This window comes from Bufo bufo, chromosome 4 (assembly GCF_905171765.1).
Source record: "Bufo bufo chromosome 4, aBufBuf1.1, whole genome shotgun sequence".
Taxonomy (NCBI): Eukaryota; Metazoa; Chordata; class Amphibia; order Anura; family Bufonidae; genus Bufo; species Bufo bufo.
In genome coordinates this window covers 475,000,945-475,026,767 of record NC_053392.1, presented here as the reverse complement: position 1 = coordinate 475,026,767, position 25,823 = coordinate 475,000,945, and positions in this window count along the sequence as shown.

Sequence of the window (25,823 nt, the reverse complement as noted above, 5' to 3'; positions counted from 1 at the left end):
ATGTTCTGAGAGCTATAGTTTTTTTTTATTTTTTGAGAGATTTTCTTATGTAGGAGCTCATTTTTTGCGGGATGAGGTGACGGTTTTATTGGTACCATTTTGTGGGACATACGCCTTTTTGATCACTTGGTGTTGCACTTTTTGTGATGTAAGGTGACAAAAATTGCTTCTTTTGACACAGTTTTTTTTTTTTACGGTGTTCACCCGAGGGGTTAGGTCATGTGATATTTTTATAGAGCTGGTTTTTACGGATGCGGCAATACCTAATATGTATACTTACATTTTTTTATTTCACTTTAACACAATAATAGCATTTTTGAAACCAAAAAAATGATGTTTTATTGTCTCCATGTTCTAAAAGCTATAGTTTTTTTTATTTTTTGAGAGATTTTCTTATGTAGGGGCAAATTTTTTGCGGGATGAGGTGACGGTTTTATTGGTACCATTTTGTGGGACATGCGCCTTTTTGATCATTTGGTGTTGCACTTTTTGTGATGTAAGGTGACAAAAATGGCTTTTTTTTATAGTTATTTTTTTTATTTTTTTATGGTGTTTATTGGACTGGGTCGATTATGTGATATATTTATAGAGCCGACCGTCACGGACGCGGCAATACCAAATATGTCTATTTTATTTTATTTTTGCTATTTTTAACATTTTTTTTTATTCCTCACTTGGGTAATTTTTTTTTTTTACATGTGAAACCTTTTTGTTTTTGTTTTTTTAACACTTTATTTTTTTTATTTTACACTTTTCGTCCCCCATAAGGTCATAGAAGACATCTGGGGGACATTTACTTCACTTTTTCTTTTTTTTTCACTGTTGATTTCTCCTGTAACTGGGGCTGACATAGTAGCCCCAGTTACAGGAGAAATACACCCCCCCCCCTTCCCCAGAAAGGCTGTACAGAGCAATACAGCGCTGTACAGCCTCAGTGCAGGGCTGATTGAGGTCTGTGAAAGAGGTCTGTGAAAGACCTCACACAGCTCCTGCACTCTCCGGTCCCGGCGATCACATGACCGCCGGGCCGGAACAGGAAGCGCACAGCGCTTCCTGCTCTGAATACACAGCGCTCGGTGAGCGCTGTGTATGCAGCGATCCAGAAGGTAGGGACAACTGGGCACTGTCCCTGCCTTTTCTCTGGGTTGCCCTGCTGTCACTGACAGCGGGCAACCCGATCAGCAGCTGCATGATTAGCATGCAGCTGCAGTTTCTGAACGGAAATTCTGGAACGTCCATTCAGAAATAGAGAACCACCTCCCGGACGTTTATAGTCAACGTGCGGACGGGAGGTGGTTAACCCCTTCCCTAAATGCACCATAATAGTATGTCACTGCCAGCAGCTTGTTATTGGGAGCTGTCATACCATTACAATGCAGGAGATGTGCCCGTGCCACCTGGAACTCTGCTCTCACTGCCGGATCACCATTAACTGACTGCAGCATGTAAGGCAGGTGGTCCACAGTCGATGGCCTGTGGGCCACATGTGGCCCGCACAACTATAGAATTTTCAGCCCCCGTTCTACTGGACAAGAGCACTGCTGATCGTCTACTTATGAAGTCAGCTGTGTTTCTTACTTCAGCGCCGTATGCATACGGTGCAGGATTAATGCTCCTGCTCTTGCAATTTAGCAGGAACAGGTCGGGTCCCGACTCTCCAGCTGTCAGTGACAGCCTGGCATCTTAAGGAGAAGAAATAAGTTGTTTATTGCTGCTTCTGCCTTCTTCTTTCTTCAGTGCATAGTGCTCAATGGGTGGTCAGTAAGAGGTTAAAACACTGTATTCAGTTCCCGCCTCTTCCAAGGTGACAAAAATTACACATGCAACCTAAAAAATAACGATAGAAAAGAATAACAGTTAAAATATTTAAAATAAACAATATTCAAGGAAGGCAGATCAAGAGGGTCACAAACATCCATACCCCCTCCCATAAGGGCATAACTGAAACTAAAGCACATAACTAAGATTTTCATTAAGGTCCCTAGGCGTGACAGTATAAATCATATACACAGTTGAGTCAAATCATTATTACTAGAGGTGGGACGAATCCAATTTTTTTCGAATCCAAATCCGAATCCAAATCCGAAAAGGTTCTCGAATATATCGAATCTTTCGAATCTCGAATCCTACGAATCCTGCACATAATTGTGTGAACGCACGGTGTAAGAAACAAAGTCAGACCGCGTCAGTTTGTCTGATCCTCCACCTCCCAGTCACAGTCGCACCCTATATGACCGCGATGACCCCTGCTATGACCCCTGCTCCTATCACTACAGAACATACAGGGTAATACAGCACCACATACCTTATACATCCAGTGACGTCTCCTTTGATGTAGATGTTCTCTTTCCTCATCTTCTCCTTTCAGACCTTCAGACCAGACACAATTTTTCGTCTCTGCAGTTTGACAAAAAAAAAAATCTTAGTTTACTACTTTTCCATCATCCTCCCATCTTCTGGACAAATCATCCTAACACCCCCAATACTGTTCCGCTGTGCTCCCCAATACTATACTGCAGAAACAGATAATACCCCTGATAATACTAGTACCACACAGAGCCCCCCATATAAAATACCCCTTCTTTGTGGCCTCAGTAGATGCCCCCATAGTGCCCCCCAATAATGTGCCAATAAGAAGTGGCCCCACAGTGCCACCCAATAATGTGCCAGTAAGCTTCCCCATAGATGCCCCCCTAATCATGTGCCAGTATCAAGTGCAGAGTGCCTCTCTCCTCCCCCCCCATGTGCCTGTATCATAGTGCCATCTCCCCCCCAATGTGCCAGTATTATAGTGCCATCTCCCCCCATAATGTGCCAGTATCATAGTGCCATCTCCCCCCATAATGTGCCAGTATCATAGTGCCATCTCCCCCCCCCAATGTGCCAGTATCATAGTGCCTCTCACCTCTCCCCCTGGCATCCACAGATCCCCCATCCTATAACAGTGCCACCCACAGACTCCCCATCCTATAACAGTGCCATCCACAGACCCCCACCCCATAATAGTGTCATCCACAGACCCCCCCCCCACCCCATAACAGTGCCATCCACAGACCCCCCCCCACCCCATAACAGTGCCATACACAGACCCCCGCACCCCATAACAGTGCCATCCACAGACCCCCCCACCCCATAACAGTGCCATCCACACCCCATAACAGTGCCATCCACAGACCCCCCACCCCATAACAGTGCCATCCACAGACCCCCCCACCCCATAACAGTACCATCCACAGACCTCCCCGCCACCCCTTAACAGTGTAATCCACAGACCCCCCATTGCCGCTCCAGTACAGTTATAAAGTGTGCAATTTAATTAATAATGAATGATTCATGCTGCCCCCTCTGTCTGTAGTACATTCAATATATCCTACTTACAGGGCTACTGACATCGTAATGCAGGCCGGCCGGGCAGACGAGCGGCAGAGTGACTGACTGACGTCACGTGTCTGCACCGCCTGCTTTATGAATGAAGCAGGCGGCGCAGGCAGGTGACGTCAGTCAGTCACTCTGCCGCTTGACTGCCCGGCCGGCCTGCATTACGATGTCAGTAGCCTTGTAAGTAGGATATATTGAATGTACTACAGACAGAGGGGGCAGCATGAATTATTATTAATAGAATTACACATTTTATAACTGTACTGGAGCGGAGGGGCCGGAGCACAGTGAACGCACCGGCCCCCAGCTCCTCCTCCCAGCAAGATTCAAGGGATTCGTGGATTCGACGAATCCCCCGTCCCATCTCTAATTATTACCCATACACGTCTTCCCTGGGGTGGATGAGATCTTTCAGCAAGACAAATCGACATGTCACATAACTGTAGCTAGAAATGTCTGACATTGGTTGGAAGATCATGACCAAAACTAGTACAACCCTGGCCCCCAACCAAGTACAACCCTGGCTCCCTAATTCCCCAGACTTGAACCCAATTGAGTATCCGTGGGATCACCTTGATTGTCATAGATTTTAATGTTTGTTCTATGGTTCCTCCACGCACATCCTCCTCCAGCAACTGTGGGATACACTGCAGTCAGCATGGCTCCAGAGTCCAGATACCTGTGACAACTTACCAGGACCTTGTTGAATCACTCCCAGCCCGTGCAGCTGCGGTCGGTGCTGAACATAGCGGTTGCTCTGGATATTAGTTGGTGGTTATAATAATGTGACTGTACTATGCAGATCTATTTTACTTCCCTTTTGGCCAGGATCTTTTTCCAATTCCCCAGTAGTTATTAAAACCTTACCAATACCTATAAACTTCAAAAGGGACTCCTTACACTCCTTGAAATGTCTCAGGATGGTCTTCAGTAGTGTTGATCGAGCACCATAGTGCTTGGGTGCTCGGGGGCTCAGGCCAAACACATGATGTATAATGGAAGTCAATGGGAGAACCCGAGCATTTAACCAGGCACCCCCTGCTCTGAAGAGGGGAGGGTGCCTGATTCATAGTAAAAGGTCAGATGAAAACACCACAAAAATGGTTTGGGAACAGCATGGGGAAGATGTCTGGATGCATCTTGGACTCCCAGGTTGCTGCTGGGAACGATGTTGTCCGAGTAGTACGCCACTTTTACAAACTGACAATAATATGCACAAAACCGAAGAAAAAATAGATTTTAGAGGAAAAATTGTTAGAAAACATTTTTTCCTGTATATTTATTTGTATATAAAGTGCAAGTGCTGCTAAAAATTACAAGGAAGAGGTACTCCGATACAACCTGTATATCACATAACGGAGGGCCTCATTCACATTGTGGTACAATTGTTCATGTAGTGGGACTCCTACACTCATAAAGCCTATGCACTAAGTGAAAGGGTTGCCAAAAAATACAAGGAACTGGCACTACAATACCCCCTTTGTTACACATAAAGGAGGGCATCATACACAGCCTTGAAAAATTATGATTGATGGCCTGCTGGTGACCCTCAAAAACATTTGGAGCAAGGGCCTGCTGATCTGACCATCTAAAACATTATGGGTGAGGGCCTGCTGCCGCTTTGGTGACTCTAGATAACCTGGGGCCAATCGCACGTCCCTGTGATGGCGACGTTACATTCGGATGTCTGGCCTATCAACTTTCAATGTTATTGTCAGCGCAAACCATGGTGACTACGGGTAACGGGGAATCAGGGTTCGATTCTGGAGAGGGAGCCTGAGAAACAGCTACGGCTACCACATCCAAGCAAGGCAGCATGCGCGCAAATTACCTAATAGGTATAATTAGGTGAGGGCCTGCAGGTGATCTGAACCCAGTAAAAGATTTTAGGTGCGGGCCTGCAGGTGAGCTGACCCTGTAAAAGATTTTAGGTGCAGGCCTGCTGGTAAGCTGACCCTCTAAAAGGTTGTAGGGAAGGGCCTGCAGGTGAGCTGACCCTCTAAAGCATTATATGGGAGGGCCTTCAGGTGAGCTTACCCTGTAAAAGATTTGAGGTGCGAGCCTGCTCGTGAGCTGACCCTGTAAATGATTTTAGGTGCGAGCCTTCTGGTCATCTTACCCTGTAAAAGATTTTAGATGCGGGCCTGCAGGTGAGCTGGCCCTCTAAAACATTATATGCGAGGGTCTTCAGGTTATCTGACCCTGTAAAACTTTATATGCGAGGGCCTGCTGACCCACTAAAAAAATTATATGCGAGAACCTGTTGGTGAGCTGACCCTGTAAAACATTAAATGTGAGGGCCTGCTGGTGAGCTGACCCTGTAAAACATTATATGCGAAGGGCATATATGCAAGGGCATTATATGCGACGAATAAGCATGTGTTGATATGATGGAAGAGAAGAAGGAGGATGAGAAAAGGAACATTCAAGCATATACCCTTGTTTGTGGTGGGAGAGGTGCATGGGAATACAGTGCATTCAGTACATTGTAAGCAACACATTTAAAGTGCCTTTATATTCATCAGCTTTCCGCTGGTGGAGTGGAGAAGTCATGGTCAATCCAGGCCTTGTTCATTTTTATAAGAGTCAACCTGTCAGCATTTTCAGCTGACAGGCTGATGCGCTTATCTCTTATAATGCCACCAGCAGCTCTAATTATATGCTCAGACAAAACTCCAAGGCGTAAAGTGCCAGTTCGTGCCACGTGTCCAGCTTGGACACCCAGTAGTTGTAAGGCACTGAGGGATCATTGAGGACGCTGACACAGTCTGCTATGTACTCCTTCACCATCTTCCAAAATTTTTACCTCCTTGTGACACTAGGCCGCGCATCAGGGTGAGGGTGCTGGCGGAGTGTCATGAAACTGTCCCAGGCTTTGGAGAGTGTTGCCCTGCCTCTGTTGGAACTGCTGTGTCTTCCCCTCCTCGTTGGCCAAGGAACTATGGAATCTGCCGCCAGTGTTGTCAAATGGAAATTTTTGGAGCAATATTTAAACAAGGATCTTCTGGTATTGCACCGTTTTGCTCATCCTCTTCACCAGGGGAATGAGAGATGAGAAGTTATCTTTGTAGCGAGATCGAGAAGGGTGAACAACCAGTAATCCGAGTACAAACAGACAAGACTTCGCTGTCATCATCAGGATGATTACTCTCTATCTCCTCATCCTCTTCCAGCTCTTCTGCCCACCCACGCTGAACAGATGGAATTAAACTTCCATGGGTACTACCCTCTGTAGCGGAGGTAACCGTCTACTGCTCCTCCTCCTTTTCATCGTCCAATTCGCGCTGAGAAGATGAACTGAGAGTGGTCTGGCTATCACCCTGTGTAATTCCCCCATTTCCACCTCTTCCACATGCAAAGCGCCGTCCTTAATTGTGAGCAGCGAGCGTTTGAGTAGACACAGAAGTGGGATGGGTACGCTGATAATAGCGTTATTGCCACTCACCATCTGTGTTGATTCCTCAAAGTTTCTTAAAACCTCACAGAGGTCAGACATCCATGCCCACTCCTCGCTTGTGAATAGCGGAAGCTGACTGGAAAGGCGATGACCATGTTGCAGCTGGTATTCCACTACTGCCCTCTGCTGCTCACAATGCCTGGCCAACATGTGGAATGTGGAGTTCAAGCACGTGCTCACGTCGCACAACAGCCGGTGAGCTGGCAATTTCAAGCGCTGCTGCAGCGCTAACAGACCGGCTAAAGCTGTTGATGACTTGCGGAAATGTGCACACACGTGGCGCATCTTCACCAGTAGCTCAGGCATATTGGGGTAGGTTTTGAGAAACCGCTAAACCACAAGGTTCAACACATAGGCTAGGCATGGGATGTGTCTGAGCTTGCCGAGTTCCAAAGCCGCCACCAAGTTACGGCCATTATCAGACACAACCATGCCTGGTTGTAGGTTGAGTGGCGAGAGTCACAGCTCAATCTGGTCTCTTATCCCCTGCCACAGCTCTGCGGTGGTGTGCTGTTTGTCCCCTAAGCATATCAGCTTCAGCACGGCCTGTATATGCTTCCCCACTGCAGTGCTACACTGCTTCCAGCTACCGACTGATGAATGACTGGTGCTGCACGCGGATAAATCAGAGGTGGAAGTGGAGGAGGAGGAGAAGTGGGGGTTGGAGCCACTAAAGTAGGTGCTGGAGGAAACCCTGATCAACGTAGGGCCCACAATCCTTGGCATCGGTAGCACCTGGGCCATCCCAAAGTACGACTCGCTCCCGGCCTCCATAACATTCGCCCAGTGTGCCGTCAGGGAAATGTAGCGTCCCTGGCCGAATGCACTTGTCCATGTGTCTGTGGTTAAGTGGACCTTCCCAGTAACTGTGTTGGTCAGGGCACATGTGATGTTAACGGGACATATGTTGGTGTAAGGCGGGCACGGCACACCTTGAAAAATAATGGCGGCTGGGGACTGCGTAACCCGGGACAGCCGCCAACATCAGGCTGTTGAAGGCTTGTGTCCACCAGCTTAAATGGCAACATTTCCAGGACCAGTAATTTGGATAACTGTTCATTTAGGGCTATGGCCTGTCGGTGGGTGGCTGGGTATTTTTGCTTGTGTTCAAATGCCTGGGGTAAGATTGCTGCACTGGGACATGGAAGTGCAGGGCGGGGGGCTTCCGGGCCTGCGCCTTCGACAGGGGATTGGCCAGCACGTAACATAGGGGAAGAGGAGGCAATGGTGTGACCCGCAGACACAGATTGTGGACCCAGGCGTTCATCCCACTTATTGCAGTGCTTGGATGCCATGTGGCGGATCATGCTGGAGGGGGTGAGGTTGCTAGTCTTTATGCCTCGACTCATTTTCATATGGCACAGGTTGCAAACTACAATTCATTTGTTGTCTGCACTTTCCTCAAAAAAGCGCCATACTGCGGAACATCTACCCCTTGGCAAGGGAGATTTACGCAAGGGGGTGCTCCGTGGAACAGTTGCGGACCTGTTTGGTGTGGCCCACCTTCTCCCTTTTGCCACCCCACTGCCTCTTCCAGCCTGTTGCGGTGCTGCAGATACCTCCCCCTCTGTACTGCTGTCCTCGCTCGGCTTTCCACCTTCTCAGGTTGGGTCAGTGACCTCATCGTCTAACACCTCCTCTTCCACTTCGTCACTCTGATCATCCTCCTTATTTGTTGACCTAACCACAACCTCAGTGATTGACAACTGTGTCTCATCCTCTTCATCAATCTCTTGAGACAGTAATTGCGGTTGACTCATTGGCAACTGTGTCTCATCATCATCCACCTCATTAAACACTAATTGCCGTTCCCCACCGTCATGTTCTTGTGACTGTGGATGCTCAAGAGGTTGGGAATCAGGGCACAAGATCTCATGTCCCTCTTCAAGCGTGCTTGGCGAGAGGGCCAAATCAAGTAATGGCGATGAAAAGAGGTCCTTGGAATATCCAAATGTGGGATCACTTGTTTGGCCAGACTGTACATGGTGGGAGGAAGGAGGATCATGGTGAGGATTGTGTTGACCAGACTCCTGGCTACTGAGACTGGACATGGTAGAAGACAGGGTGGTGCTTAACCGACTGGAAGCATTATCTGCTGCAATCCAACCGACCACTTGGTCACACTGGTCTGACTTCAAGAGTGGTGTCCTGCATCGCCCTGCAAACTGGGACATGAAGCTAGGTATCGTGGATGATTTTTTTTCTTGTGCTCTGGCTGCAGGCACAGTTTCTTCCCCGTCCCTTACTGCTCGCCTTCTTCATTTAAAATGTGATATATGCTTGAAAGTATGTCACACGTACAGTAGCGTAGGATTTCGAAGTGTATGCGCCAAAAAATTTACAAATGTATTTGTGATTAGGAAACGTTATACAGGACAGGCACCACAGGTAATGTCACTGTTCGCAGTGTCTACGGAAAAAGGTCCACTGGATGTCACAGATATTTTAGGGATGCGCACACTTTAAACAGGAGATGTGGCGCGGATAATTTAACTGTCTGCAGCGGACACCGTCTACGGAAAAAGTACACTGGATGTCACTGATATTTTAGGGATGCGCACACTTTACACAGGAGAAGTGGAGCAAATAATTTAACTGTCCTACATATTACACGGTATTTAATGCAGGATGCGATAAAAATATATATTGCTGCTGTCACACACAAAAGTCCTTAAAAGGACTTTTGGGTCTCTGAAAAAAAAATTGTATAAAAATCTTCCTATTACACTCCCTACACTGTCTGTCCCTTCCTATGCACAGCTCTTCCCAACACTGAGCAATTTAGCGCAGGTTGCGCTACGTACATATGTTGCTGCTGTCACACACAATAGTCCTTACAAGGACTTTTGGGTCTCTGAAATGTTTTTGTACAAAAAAATATTCAATTACACTCCCTACACTCTCTGTCCCTTCCTATGCTCAGCTCTCCCTGACTACGAATGAGCCGAACATGTGTCATCGGGTGCTATATAGCACCCGATGACGCATTCCGGCCAGCTAATCACTGTAATGCCAGTAGCTAACATACTTACCTGCACGTTTATTGGCAAAGAAACGTGCGGGGAGGAGACTCGAGCATGGCGCTCGAGCACATGCGATACGTGGCCGAGTACCGCCATGTGCCGAGCATCGAGATGCTCGAGCCGAACAGGTGTTCAGCCGAGCCTGCTCGATCATCACTAGTCTTCAGGGATACATTGAATAAATCCCACTCTACTGCATGTAATAGCATGTATGATTTGGTACAACCTCCGTCTCTTGTAATCCTTAAATGTGCGCTCTTGACGTTCACACAGGCAACACAGTCCCCACAGGGTTTACATCTCCATCTTAATCCACGTGATCCCAATGCCTTTTTCTGGCGAGGTCCTGAATAATGACTATGAATCATCAAGTCCTTCAAATGGGTTATCTATCATTTTTTTTAACTAATGTGTTCTCCTTCAAGTGGCTTACAACTATCACATTGATAAACATGACACTGTCCTTACTGGTAAGCGCCAGTTACCCCTTGTGAAAATTTAAATAAAAAATCCTGGCCCTAAGCAACATTGGAAAAACTTAATTTTTTATTTTCACAGCCAAGTGTTTCTAAATTCCATGAAACGCGTGTAAAAGCAATTTCTACACCCTTCAATAAATTTGTTGAGGGGTCAACTTTGCAAAACATAGTCCCATTTTAAGGATTTTCACTGTAGGGATACCTCATTTCAGCAAAGTCTGCCCTCCAAAAGCCATGTAGTGCCCCTTCCCTTCTGAACCCTGCAGTCTGCCACACAGCAGTTTATGACCACATATTGTAAGAAATATAATTACTGACAATATTAATATAAAATAATGATAATAATATTGATCAATAAAAATATTCCTATATAAGTTCTAGGGGACGGTCTGCAAAGAAAGCATATCAACATAAGAATGTATTGAGAAAAAAGTAAATATACACAGAATCAATCATGAAGCATGAATACGGCTAAAAACACAAATAAACCAATTATCATAATAATAAAATAAGACTTTTTTATTATACCGTCTACGGAAAAAGTACACTGGATGTCACAGAAATTTTAGGGATGCGCACACTTTAAACAGGATATGTGGCGCGGATAATTTAACTGTCTGCAGCGGACACCGTCTACGGAAAAAGTACCCTGGATGTCACTGATATTTTAGGGATGCGCACACTTTACACAGGAGACGTGAAGCAAATAATTTAAATGTCCTACCTATTACACGGTATTTAACGCAGGATGCGATAAAAATATATATTGCTGCTGTCACAGACAAAAGTCCTTAAAAGGACTTTTGGGTCTCTGAAAAGTTTTATGTATTGAGAAAAAAGTTAATATACACAGAATCAATCATAGAGCATGAATATGGCTAAAAACACAAATAAACCAATTATCATAATAATAAAATAAGACTTTGATTAAATAAAGATATTTAACAAACCACCCAAAAAAAATACAATGTCCAAATGCAAAGTTAACTGAAGAGTGAAAAAAACCGCAACCTAAATATCAGGGATGGAGACACAATTAACATCATTAACTATAAGCAACACAATTTTACTAATACCTGTACCAAAGAACCCTGAAAATAAACCATAAAAACACAACCGACCAACAATATTAAACAATCAAAGAGCACAAAATAATAAACAATTCAATATTGGAAAACAATTCATATAGCTATCCAGAATTAGGTTCCCTTTTGGCACAAAGGCTCATAGGTCACCTCCTTCCGAGGAATGACTCACAGGAAATGCCTTCCAAAGTGCCAAAGCCTTGATGTTTTATACCCATTTGTGAAACTTGCCTGCTTATCTTCAAAGGCTTGTTTTGATCTCTGTGTGCGTTCCTTCCCAATATGTGCCAGGAGAATGGAGGTGTCGTATTTTCCCACAATTTGCATGCTATATGACAACTTTATTCCCCCGCCATTTGCACATTGTGATGAAATCACACGGAGTGGCAATGTACTAACCAGTTGTTATCAAATCTAGTATTCGTACTGGAATTGGAGAGTCTTTTTGCCCTCATGATGACTTAGGGCTGCATTACACTGGCCGAGGATCAGCAGATAATCGCTAGCAAGTTTTTGAAGGAATGCTCGTTTGCGATTATCTGGCGGTGTAAGGGTGCTCCTGATGAATGAGCGAAATATTCCATCAGGTTATCGAATCTTTCATGAGGTCACAAAAATCATCTTTTGCCGGCAGCAGAATGTGCCATCTAATTGCTCTCTGCTGATAATTCTGTATAGGGAAGAGCAGTGGCATTTGCAATCACTCCTCCCCATACAGTGAAGGAGATTGTGGTATGTAAATGCAGCTTTCTCCTCCACTGACGAGCAGGCGATTGTGGGGAAGGAACGCTTCCTTCCCAACAATTGTCTGTTAAATCTAACATTGTAATATACTGTAGCTCTTAGAAATGTAATTTACTGCAAACACTGTACTAGGCATCCTGATTAGCAATACAGAAGGCTTTAAACCACAACCAATGACCCAAAAATACTAATTAGAAATCTTTTTTGGTTGCTCTATAAACGATTCATCATTCTGATACAGTTCACCCAGTACATTAAGACATTTTATATGAACATATCTTACAATATGGGGTGTTGCTGTATTCAGGAGAAAATCGGTAACACATTGTGAGGTACTTCTTCTCCTTTTACTGTGGGGCTAATCTACAGTATCTATCTATCTATCTATCTATCTATCTATACAGAGAGTGATTCACACTGTTCTTTTTGTTCTTGTTATTCTAGCATTCAAGTTTTAAAATAAAGTGTTATATTCTTGAACTACAACCTTATCCGTTCTTTTAAAAAAATTAAATAACAATCGAACTAGCGTCTGAGGGTGAATGCGAAAACAGCTGCTCACCTTGAGTGCATGGTCTGTGTTTGTGATTTGGTAAGGATATATGAGCAGATTGAAAAGTGAGTCAGATTATGTAGGGATTTTTTTCATCTGTTGTATTCATTTTGTGTATTAAGGAAACCTTGATTTGTGTTATTTTAGATTCAACGGAGCAGATTTATCAAAACTGGCTTAACTCTTTTTCACCTTCCCTACCAGGCCTATTATTGCAAATCTGACGTGTGTGACCTGATTCGGAGAATGTTTTCTGGTGTCGCATTGTACTTCATGTAAGAGGTAAATTTGGGTCAATATGTTTTACCTTTTTTTTATAAAAGAATTCCAAATTTACAGAAAATCTAGAAAAATTTGCATTTTTGTAAATTTGAATTTTTCTGCTTTTAAAACAGATAATCAAACTACATAAAATAGCTATTAATTAACATTCATCATATGTCTACTTTATGTTGGCATCATTTCGTAAATCTCATCTTAAGTTTTTTAGGGTTTTAGGTTGGGTTCACATAAAATTTTTGCCATCCGTTTAAAATATACATTGGATACAAAAAAAGGATACAAAAGCTCAGCTCCCCACAGCTTTGTGAGCCGGCGCATGCGCATTAATTACTGTGATGCCGTACCAGGAATGGACATCGCAGTGCGCATGCGCCGGCCGACGGACTCAGCGCACAGGAGCGGGATCTCAGCGAGAGAAGAAGTAAGAAGATGGGCGGGCAGAGGGAAAGACTGGGCTGGGGGAAGAGACGATAAGGCAGAGCTGCCTGGGCACCTACGAGGTTGACGCCGCACCTGGGCACTTGCGAGCCCTCATTTGCATATCCTACTAAGATGATTTTTGCCAGACATACAACAGGGCTCAGCAATAAAAGAGCACCATGAACATTTGAGGCCCGATGTGATTTACATACCTTGTGCTGACAAGTGTAAAGGCTCTAGGGTGAAATAATAAATGGGACCCCATTTTTTTAACTCTGCTCATTAAGGTATTAAGAGGGGGAGTGACCATTTTGACGCCACAGGTATTTTGCAGTAATTAATGTACAGCAGGCCATGTAAAGTGAAAATTGCATATTTTGCTCATATATGGCATTTCAGTAACAAATATGTTGCACCCAGCGTGTGCCATCTGAGACACACAATGCACTAAATTGTTAGGCAGGTTCTACTGGATACTGAAATCCATAAATGCATAAGCTGCTGTTTGGGTATGCTGCAGGGTTCAGAAGTGTAAAACCACTTATTGACTTCTGCAGCGCAGATTTTGATGGATTTATAGGCACCATGTTGGTTTTGAACAGCCTTTGGGTACCAGTACATTCATTTTCTGCAAACTATATGTTTATTTTTCTCTCAACTGGGCTTTGTGAGGGCTTATTTTTGTTGGTTTTGTTATTGCGGTGTACACTGTGTGGGAAAAATGACATGTTAAAGGGTAACTGTCATATTTTTTTTTTATTGCTAGTTTATTGGAGCTGGGCATGTATACCTGAGTTAGTCTATCAATGAATGTCAAAAGATCTGTAATTACCTTATAATAACAGCTTTCATTAATGTCCTCTGTCCCTTTCCACTGCTCCCATAAAAGACCGTTGCTATGGCTTCTCTGTCTTCCCTTTAGTATAAACAGAAGACAGAGGGGTGGTCCTTCACACTGGATGCCTGCATTAGGCTTCAAAGTGAGGAGGCGTGTCTCTCAGTAATCCAATCTGAATCTGGCTGGCAGGGAGCTGCTGGCTACAGCAAGTGTGTATGGGAAGTGAGGGAAAGCAGTTTTGGCCTCAGAGAACTGGCAGAGGAGCCATCTTGAGAAGATCCTCATATTGTAAATGTTTAAACAGCCATAACTAAGGGAAAAACTCAAGGAAAACAGTGGTATGTGAAGAAACTAAAGATTGATTTATGCATAATACTGCTGCAGTAATATATGCTAAAACATTATTTTTTTTTTTTTTAAATGATAACAGTTACCCTTTAAGTGCATTCTACTGGTCAGTACAATTACACAGATACCAAGTTTATATATTTACTGTATATAGAAAAAGCAAGTTTTTGTGTTGCCATTTTATGAGAGACATTTTTTGTTTAACTTTTATGGTCATGGTCTTTTGTGAGGGCAGGATGTTTCTTTGCAGGATGAGTTGTCCTTTTTTATTGGTACAATTTTGTGGTGCATACAATTTTTTGATCATTTAATGATGATTGTGACCAAAAAAGGGCTGTTCTAGCATGGCTTTTATTTATTTATTCTTATGACACACACCTGATGATGTACATCTTGTGATCGGACGCAGTTATACCTAATATGTCTATTTTTTACAATAGTAAATAATTTCATGAGGGGAAGGTTTTTTTTTTACACTTGGAATTTTATTTTTAGAAAATCCTTTATTTACATTTTTTTACTATTTATTTTAGTCCCACTATGGACTTCAACTTTTGAGGGTCTACTGTATTGTACTGCAATAAAACTGTTAGTTTCACACTGACTGATGCCTATGAGACCTCGCCTGCGGCTGGGCCTCATAGCCTTCCATTGCTGGCAGACCTGGAAGCCTTTGCAAAGGCTTCCGGATACCATGGCAACCATCGGCATCTAGCTATTGCATTGCAAGGAGACCATGGGTTGAAAGGAGCTCCCTTTATCAGTAGGTTCCTTAGGTGCCACGGTTATCATTCACTGCGGTATCCAAAGGGGTTAATCCACTGTCATGGAGTTTTCAGCGATGCTGGCGGATAGAGCAGGGGCCTGGCTGTCAGTAACAATCAAGCCCCCTTTATGATCAAGTCAGTACAGCTCCTGTGTCTGCTCCATCAGGGCAACGTACTTGTACGGCAAAATGTGTGAACTTGCTTTTGTCTGTGCCGCATATGTACATCGCTCGTCAGGAAGGGGTTAAAAAAAACATATTCCCTGACCGGTAATATTTACTCTTTAACCCTCTCTTTTAGTGCCACTGGTACATGACTTTTAGCTTGTGCAACCGGTTCTGCATCTTCTTTCAAAGAAATATTGTGTACTACATGGACACACCTCTTAAATCATTGAATTCAGGTGTTTCACCCAATCTGAGATGTATAAAATCAAACACTTAGGCCTTATGCACATGGTCGCATGCCAAACGGGCACAATCCATGTGGCCACCATCTGCGGATGAAGACCCATTTCCTTGAATGAGTCCACAATCTGTTCACACCACAAAAAATAGGAAATGCACTATTTTTTTGCGGGATGGATGCAGAAAGCCCACAAAAGCGCTCCATAGTTCTTCCGTTCTGTGCCTCCTCATTGTATCTAGCGGATTGCAGACCCATTCAAGCAAATGGATCCGCATCTGTAATATGGAGCACACAAGGCCAGTGCCCATATATTGTGGACTGGTCATTTGCAGTCAGCAATCATGTGCATGAGTCCTTAGCCATGCAGTCTGCCTTTACAAACATTTGTGAAAGAATGGGTCGTTCTAAAGAGCTCACTGAATTTTAGTGTGGTACTGTAATGGGATGCTACTGTTGTAACAAGTAGACTTCTGGAATGTATTGGATAACACTGACATAATGGTGTAGGAATTACATGGCATCATAAATCAATATAAGGCTATGCGATCCCGGCAGTGTTGGGAGGTCAGGACGAGCTGCTGCATACTCACGCTGAGAGTTGGAGTGTGGAACTCACTTGTCTAAAAGGGGTCTAAGGCACAGACAGACACCAAATGGAGCAAAGCAAGACAGACATCAGAGACAAGAAAGTTGCTGAACGAGGGCAGGTTATAGCACTCAAGAGACATCCCCCAAACTGATACAGAACTCAGGATTAGGGCTCAGTCACAGAACCGTGTATTTATGTCCACATCCGTTCCGCAAGTTTCAATGAGGCCGCAAAAGATGCCGCAAAAATGACAGAACATGTCCTATTCTTGTCCGTAATTGTGGACAAGAATAGGCATTTCTACACAGGAGAAAGACGATCCGATCCGCAAAAGGCGTAATGCACACAGCCAGTATCTGTGTTTTGCGGATATGCAATTTGTGGACCGCACAAATGGATATGGTCGTGTGAATGAGCCCTTAAATAGAAGACTTAACTAACTCATAAGTCGAACAGATACAGACACACACACACCACATGCAACCAGGACCAGGTGCACGGTGCAATTGCACTAGCAAATTGCCATACCAGAAGATAGCCTTAAATTGCTTCCACAAGCAGCCAACGCTGGTGTGGATGGTGCAATGGTACAGGTAAACCACCATTGTAACAGAACCCTCCTCCTCACTTTGTTCAGGCTATGATAGAACAGGAATAGAGAACAAGGATCTAGCAAAAAGAGTATCAAACAGGCATAGAGTACCGGAACATAACAGACCATGGCTTAAATCCCTGATCACTACCGACAAAGCAAACCAGCCACTTGTCAAAAAAACAGCACACATGGAAAAGCCAAAAACCACTGGGGTCACTCTCGATCTAGTAACCTGCAGGCCGAAGGGTTTAATACAACCCATCTGGAGTCAAACATAACCCACTATTTGGGGACACTTACCTCCCCTAGCCCTGCTACCAACACAAACTACAGACAGAAGCAGCAATGCACTGCAGGTCGCAGTTCAGACATACATACACAGGTTTCATACCTCAGGAGAGAATTTCAAGCGGAACAGATTCTGGACCTACATCTTGGAACGGCCAGCAGGTTTCATTGGTTGAGCAAACGGTTATGGACAATGGTTGCGCAACCACTGTGCTAAGTAACTGGTCTGATCTAGGGCCAACCCCTAAGAGCTTTATTCTTGTGCCTCCCCAATATTCACGCAACAGACTATGGAAAACGAACCAAGACAGAATTCAAATTGGAACATAACTAGAACAATCCGGACACAAACTAGGAATATGACTGACTCCAAACGGAACAGGACAAGATAGACATGAGAAACAGGGAAAGTTACTAAACTTGAGACACCTCCCAAAATGATTCAGAACTCAGGATTAAATAGCAGATTTAACAAACTCATTAGTAAAACAGATGCAGACATTCACACAGCATGGGAAGTGTTAACCCTCGCAATACAGAATTGAGGAGGAGGACAAGCACATAGACACAATTTACACCACAAGTTACCGGGATCAGGATACACGGTGCAATGGCCCTAGCAAATAGTTATACCAGTTATATATAGCTCCCACAAGCAGCCGACGCTGGTTTGGATGGTACAGGTGAACCGCCATTGTAACATGGACGATTATATGTTTCCAGTCTCTAGGACCCGCACCTATCTCCAGAAGGGGCCCCAGAAATTGTCTGTTCTGGAGATAGGCTCATTTCGATATATTGAGCACTGGCTAAGCTTGTGTACATTTTTTTACCGGACTCTGCAGGATACAAGAATGTGTTGTGCTGCATTTTTGTATACATTTTTTCGAACATATGCGTCAAAAGAAGAGAGAAAACATGATGTGAACCCACCCTTAATCACAGCTCCAAATAGATGGGACTTGTCTGAGACTTGCTGTAGCACGTCACATGTCACCTTGTAGCCGTATTAACATTAAAGGGGTTGTCGGGGCTTTTACTATTGATGACCTATCCTCAGACAGGTCATCAACATCAGATCGGCGGGGGTCCGACACCCGGCATCCCCACTGATCAGCTGTATGAGGAGATGGCGAGCGCAGTGTGCACATGCTGTCTCACTCTCACGGCTGAGGATGGGGGAAGTCCTCAGCCGTGTGCAGCCAGGTGATGTTATGGCCTACTCGGCCGGGAGAACAGGATAGGGAGCAGGTCACCTCCTAACAGCGTCCCTACCCTGACCCTAACTCCTAACTGCATGGGCCGACCTTAAAGGTAGGAGGACCCATGCGCAGGAACCTCGGATCCCTAACTCACCCTCCGTCCGGTCCCTGCGCTAGGAGTCAGGGTAAGACGACCTACTCCTCCTAGGCACGGAGGAGCAGGAGTCTCAACGGCCAAGCTGTTGAGAAAAAGGGGAAACATAAACAGCCTAATGGAAATGGCAGGTGAACTAAGTAGCTCAACCAACCTGCCACAGCCTTGCTGACTGGATCCCTAACACAGAGAATCCAGAACCATTAGCTGCACAAACCAACATAGGAAAATCCCAACAGACCATCACCCAGACATGACACATACAGGTAAGCATAAACTTAATAAGACATAAAACCTGAACTTAAACCTATGACCACAGTGGTGGCTCTCACAGAGGAATGGAAAGCACAGGAGGCTGCCTCAGCTAGCAAGACTGAAGCAACCTACTGAGCCCTGCTAGAGAGAGGGTATATATAGGCCAAAGTGGACACACCCAGTGACATCACACACACACTGGGAAGGAAGTTAACCCTTCCAATGCCACAGAAGGGAAAACACACATACATAAAGGGAAAGTGCACACAATAACATACCACACGGTGCACACAACACACACACCTAACAAAAGGTTGCTAGGTGTGACCGCATGCCAGGGCAGCAAGCTACCTAGCGACGCTCAGGCTGCTCTGCTGCTAAAAACAACACTGGTTGCCCGCGGCAACCACAAGTGAGGCCACAGACAAGCGGCCCTCACCCGTGGTTGAACGCCCATACAAAACCGCAGGCAACCGCATGCGGTAAAGGAGTCACGGTCATGGGCATGGCCGTGACACTCCCTTCTCTCTTCCTGTCCGCTGCTGCTGTCTATGGCAAAGACCATGAACAGGAAGAGAGACTGTATGTGCGTGCGCCGTCTCCTCATACAGCTGATCAGTGGGAATGCCTGGTGTCGGACCCCCGCCGATCTGATATTTATGAGGATAGGTCATCAATAGTAAAAGCCTGGACAACCCCTTTAAAAGTCTCTCTCACTTCAGTAAGTGGCATTTATCATGTAGAGAAAGTTAATACAAAGCACTTACTAATGTACAGTTATTATCCACTAGCAGAAGGACCCGGCTTCGCATGGGAATATTTCATCTATTTCTTTGAATGTTTGTGTGTGTTGTTAAAAGATATCAACAATATCCCCCTTAACAGTGACCTTCACAGCCCCCACCCCTTAACACTAACCCCCCCACAGAGCCCCGCCTCCCTAAAATGTGACCTCCACAGCAGCCCACCACCTTAACGTTGACCTTCACAGCAGCCCGCTCTTTTAACAGTGACCTCCACAACACACAACCTGCCCCCCTAACAAAGACCTCCACAGCGGGACATTATTGTATTTAATTAATGTAACTCACACTTAGGCCTCTTGCACACAAATGTGTGCTGCCCGGGCACCGACTGTGGGCCATCCGCATGCTGATCGTGACCCCATTCACTTGAATGGGGTCTGCATGGGGTCTGCGATCCGTCTGTTCCGCAAAAAGATAGTTCTATCTTTTTGCGGAACGGAACCCCACGAAAGCACTCCATCTCCGGATTTGCAGACCCATTCAAGTAATGCGGAATGCACGCGGCCGGGGTCCCGTGTATTACGGACCCGCCATATGCGGGCCCCAATACGGCCACGGTGGACACACGGTCATGTGCAAGAGGCCTTAACCCCTTAAGGACTCAGCCCTATTTCACCTTAAGGACTTGGCCATTTTTTGCAAATCTGACGAGTGTCACTTTAAGGGCTGATAACTTTAAAACGCTTTGACTTATCCAGGCCATTCTGAGATTGTTTTTTCGCCACATATTGTACATCATGACACTGGTAAAATGAAGTAAAAAAAATTCATTTTTAACCACTTGCCATCTGGGCCATTTGCCCCCTTCCTGACCAGGCCTAATTTTGCAAAACTGACATATCTCACTTTATGTGGTAATAACTTTGGAACGCCTTTATTTATCCGAGTCATTCAGAGATTGTTTTCTCGTGACACATTGTACTTCATGATAGTCATAAATTTCAGTCAAAATATTTCACCTTTATTTATGAAAAAATCCCAAATTTACCAAAAAATTTGAAAAATTCGTAATTTTCTAAATTTCAATTTCTCTGCTTTTAAAACAGAAAGTGATACCTCATAAAATATTTATTACTTAACATTCCCCATATGTCTACTTTATGTTGGCATCATTTTGGAAATGTCATTTTATTCTTTTAGGACGTTAGAAGGCTTAGAAGTTTAGAAGCAATTCTTAAAATTTTTAAGAAAATTGCCAAAACCCACTTTTTAAGGACCAGTTCAGGTCTGAAGTCACTTTGTGGGGCCTACATAGTGGATACCCCCATAAATGACCCCATTGTAGAAACTACACCCCTCAAGGTATTCAAAACCGATTTTACAAACTTTTAGGCGTTCCACAAGAATTAAAGGAAAATGGAGATCAAATTTTTAAATTTCACTTTTTTGGCAGATTTTCCATTTTAATCCAATTTTTTCTTTAACACATCGATGGTTAACAGCCAAACAAAACTCAATATTTATTACCCAGATTCTGCGGTTTACAGAAACACCCCACATGTGGTCATAAACTGCTGTATGGGCACACGGCAGGGCGCAGAAGCAAAGGAACTGCACATGGTTTTTAGATGCCATGTCCCATTTGAAGCCCCCTGATGCACCCTTACAGTAGAAACTCCCAAGAAGTAACCCCATTTTGGAAACTAGGGGATAAGGTGCCAGTTTTATTAGTACTATTTTTGGGTACATATGATTTTTTGATCATTCATTCTAACACTTTATGGGGCAAGGTGACCAAAAAATTGGTTGTTTTAGCACAGTTTCTATTTATTTATTTTTACAGCGTTCACCTGAGGGGTTCGGTCAAGTGACATTTTTATAGAGCAGATCGTTACGGACGTGGCTATACCTAATATGTTTACTTTTTCTCATTTATTAAAGTTTTTCACAATAATAGCATTTTTGAAACAAAAAAATTATGTTTTAATGTGTCCATGTTCTGAGAGCTATAGTTTTTTTTATTTTTTAAGAGATTTTCTTATGTAGGGGCTCATTTTTTGCGGGATGAGGTGACGGTTTTATTGGTACCATTTTGTGGGACATACGCGTTTTTGATCACTTGGTGTTGCACCTTTTGTGATGCAAGGTGACAAAAATTGCTTGTTTTGACATTTTTTTTAATTTTTTTTACGGTGTTCACCTGAGGGGTTAGCTCATGTGATATTTTTATAGAGCTGGTTTTTACGGACGCAGCAATACCTAATATGTATACTTTTTTTTATTTGTTTCACTTTAACACAATAATAGCATTTTTGAAACCAAAAAAATGATGTTTTAGTGTCTCCATGTTCTAAGAGCTATAGTTTTTTTTAATTTTTTGAGAGATTTTCTTATGTAGGGGCTCATTTTTTGCGGGATGAGGTGACGGTTTTATTGGTACCATTTTGTGGGACATACGCGTTTTTGATCACTTGGTGTTGCACCTTTTGTGATGTAAGGTGACAAAAATTGCTTGTTTTGACACAGTTTTTTTTTTTTTCTTTACGGTGTTCACCTAAGGGGTTAGGTCATGTGATATTTTTATAGAGCTGGTTTTTACGGACGCGGAAATACCAAATATGTCTATTTTATTTTATTTTTTCTATTTTTAACATTTTTTTTATTCCTTACTTGGGGACTTTTTTTTTTTTTACATGTGAAACTTTTTTTTATTTTATTTTTTCAACCCTTTATTTATTTATTTTTTATTATACACTTTTCGTCCCCCATAAGGTCATACAAGACCTCTGGGGGACATTTACTTCACTTTTTCTTTTTTTTTTCACTGTTGATTTCTCCTGTAACTGGGGCTGACATAGTAGCCCCAGTTACAGGAGAAATACACCCCCCAGAGAGGCTGTACAGCATAATTCAGCTCTGTACAGCCTCAGTGCAGGGCTGATCGAGGTCTCTGAAAGACCTCACACAGCTCCTGCACTCGCTATGAGCTTCCTGCTCTGCATACACAGCGCTCGGTGAGCACTGTGTATGCAGCGATCCAGAAGGCAGGGACACCTGGGCACTGTCCCTGCCTTCTCTCTGGGTTGCCCTGCTGTCACTGACAGCGGGCAACCCGATCAGCAGCTGCACGATTAGCGTGCAGCTGCAGTTTCTGAACGGACGTTCTGGAACGTCCATTTAGAAATAGAGATCCACCCATAGGACGTTTATATCCTATGGGCGGACGGAAAGTGGTTAATTATAAAAAAAATACCAAATTTACCAAAAATTTGTAAAGAATTGCAAATTTCCAAGTTTCAATTTCTCTACTTCTATAATACATAGTAATACCTCCAAAAATAGTTATTACTTTACATTCCCCATATGTCTACTTCATGTTTGGATAATTTTGGGAATGATATTTTATTTTTTGGGGATGTTACAAGGCTTAGAAGTTTAGAAGCAAATCTTGAAATTTTTAAGAAATTTTCAAAAACCCAATTTTTAGGGACCAGTTCAGGTCTGAAGTCACTTTGCGAGGCTTACATAATAGAAACCACCTGAAAATGACCCCATTCTAGAAACTACACCCCTCAAGGTATTCAAAACTGATTTTACAAACGTTGTTAACCCTTTAGGTGTTCCACAAGAATTAATGGAAAATAGAGATACAATTTCTAAATTTCCCTTTTTTGGCAGATTTTCCATTTTAATAATTTCTTCCCAGTTACAAAGCAAGGGTTAACAGCCAAAACAAACTCAATATTTATGGCCCTGATTCTGTAGTTTACAGAAATACCCCATATGTGGTCGTAAACTACTGTACGGGCACACGGCAGGGCGTAGAAGAAAAGGAATGCCATACGGTTTTTGGAAGGCAGATTTTGCTGGACTGGTTTTTTTGACACCTTGTCCCATTTGAAGCCCCCCTGATGCAACCCTAGAGTAAAAACTCCATAAAAGTGACCCCATCTAAGAAACTACACACCTCAAGGTATTCAAAACAGATTTTACAAACGTCGTTAACCCTTTAGGTGTTCCACAAGAGTTATTGGCAAATGGAGATGAAATTTCAGAATTTAAATTTTTGGGCAAATCTTCCATTTTAATCCATTTTTCCCAGTAACAAAGCAAGGGTTAACAGCCAAACAAAACTCAATATTTATGGCCCTGATTCTGTAGTTTACAGAAACACCCCATATGTGGTCGTAAACTGCTGTATGGGCACACGGCAGGGCGCAGAAGGAAAGGAATGCCATACGGTTTTTTGGAAGGCAGATTTTGCTGGACTGGTTATTTTGACACCATGTCCCATTTGAAGCCCCTCTGATGCGCCCCTAGAGTAGAAACTCCAAAAAAGTGACCCCATTTTAGAAACTACGGGATAGGGTGGCAGTATTGTTGGTACTAGTTTAGGGTACATATGATTTTTGGTTGCTCTTTATTACACTTTTTGTGAGGCAAGGTAACAAGAAATAGCTGTTTTGGCACCGTTTCTATTTTTTGTTATTTACATCATTCATCTGACAGGTTAGATCATGTGATATTTTTATAAACCAGGTTTTCACAGATGCGGCGATACCTAATATGTATACTTTTTTTTTATTTACGTAAGTTTTACACAATGATTTCTTTTTTGAAACAAAAAAAATCATGTTTTAGTGTTTCCATAGTCTGAGAGCCATAATTTTTTCAGTTTTTAAGCGATTACCTTGGGTAGGGTATGATTTTTACACTTTTTGTGATGTAAGGTGACAAAAAATTACTTTTTTTACACCGTTTTTATTTTTATTTTTTTAGGGGGGTTAGGTAATGTGATATTTTTATAGAGAAAATTATTACGGATGCTGTGATACCTAATATGTATACTTTTTTTTATTTATGTAAGTTTTACACAATAACAGCTTTTTCAAAACAAAAAAAATGATGTTTTAGTGTCTCCTTATTCTGAGCCATAATTTTTTTTATTTTTTGGGCGATTGTCTCAGGTAGGGGCTCATTTTTTGCGGGATGAGGTGACGGTTATATTGGTACTATTTTGGTGGGCAAACGCCTTTTTGATCGCTTGCTGTTGTACTTTTTGTGATGTAAGGTGACAAAAAAATAGTTTATGGTTGAGTTAGCACAGTTTTTATTTTTTATGGTGTTCATCTGAGGGGTTAGGTCATGTGATACGGACGCGGAGATACCTAATATGTCAACTTTTTTCCCCCCTATTTTTTACCATTTTTTTTTTACTTTATTTGGGGAAAATTACGTTTTTTGTTTATTTTTACTTGAAACTTTTAATTTTTTGGGCGAAAAACTTTATTTTTTTCAACTTTTTTTTACTTTATTTTTTGTCCCACTTTGGGACTTCAACTTTTGGGGGTCTAATCCCTTTTACAATGCATTCAAATGCTTCTGTATTGGAATGCATTGGCTGTATGAGTAATACTGTGTGTATTACTCACACAGCTTCCGGCCTGTGAGATCCAGGGGGCTGGATCTCACAGGCTCGTCACCGGAAGGCAGCGCAGATGCCTAAGGAAGGCATTGCGCTGCCTTCCATGCCATCAGGTCCCCCCTACAGCTGCATGGGGACCCGATGGCACCGCCGCCCGCCGGATAAGGTAAAACCGCAAACCGCAGGTCTGAATTGACAAAAAGGTTACATGACCAAAAAGGTTACATGACCCCCCCCCCCCCCCAACGTTGTGACAGGATGCCCGCTGAATGATTTCAGCGGACATCCTGTTCCGATTAACCCCCGCCGCACCGCAATGTAATTTTAAAGTTAGGACGTACCGGTCCGCCCTGGGTCCTTAAGGACTCGGCAAACATGGCGTACCGGTACGTCCTTAGTCCTTAAGGGGTTAAAGAGGACCTTTCATGGGTCCAAAGAATATGAACTTAGTAGCAGGCTGCATAGAGCGGCGCCCAGGGATCTAAGTGCACTTACTATTATTCCTGGGCGCCGCTCCGTTCGTCCGCTGTGGCCCCCGCTAATTTCTCAACATTCGGTGCAAGTAGGAGGAGACGCCAGTGTCTCTCCTTCTCCCTGACAGCAGCGCTGTCCAATCACAGCGCAACCTCCCTGGCTCTGAGCTCTGCGCTGTGATTGGACAGCGCTGCTGTCAGGGAGAAGGAGAGACACTGGCGTCTCCTCCTACTTGCACCGAATGTTGAGAAATTACCGGGGGCCACAGCGGACGAACGGAGCGGCGCCCAGGAATAATAGTAAGTGCACTTAG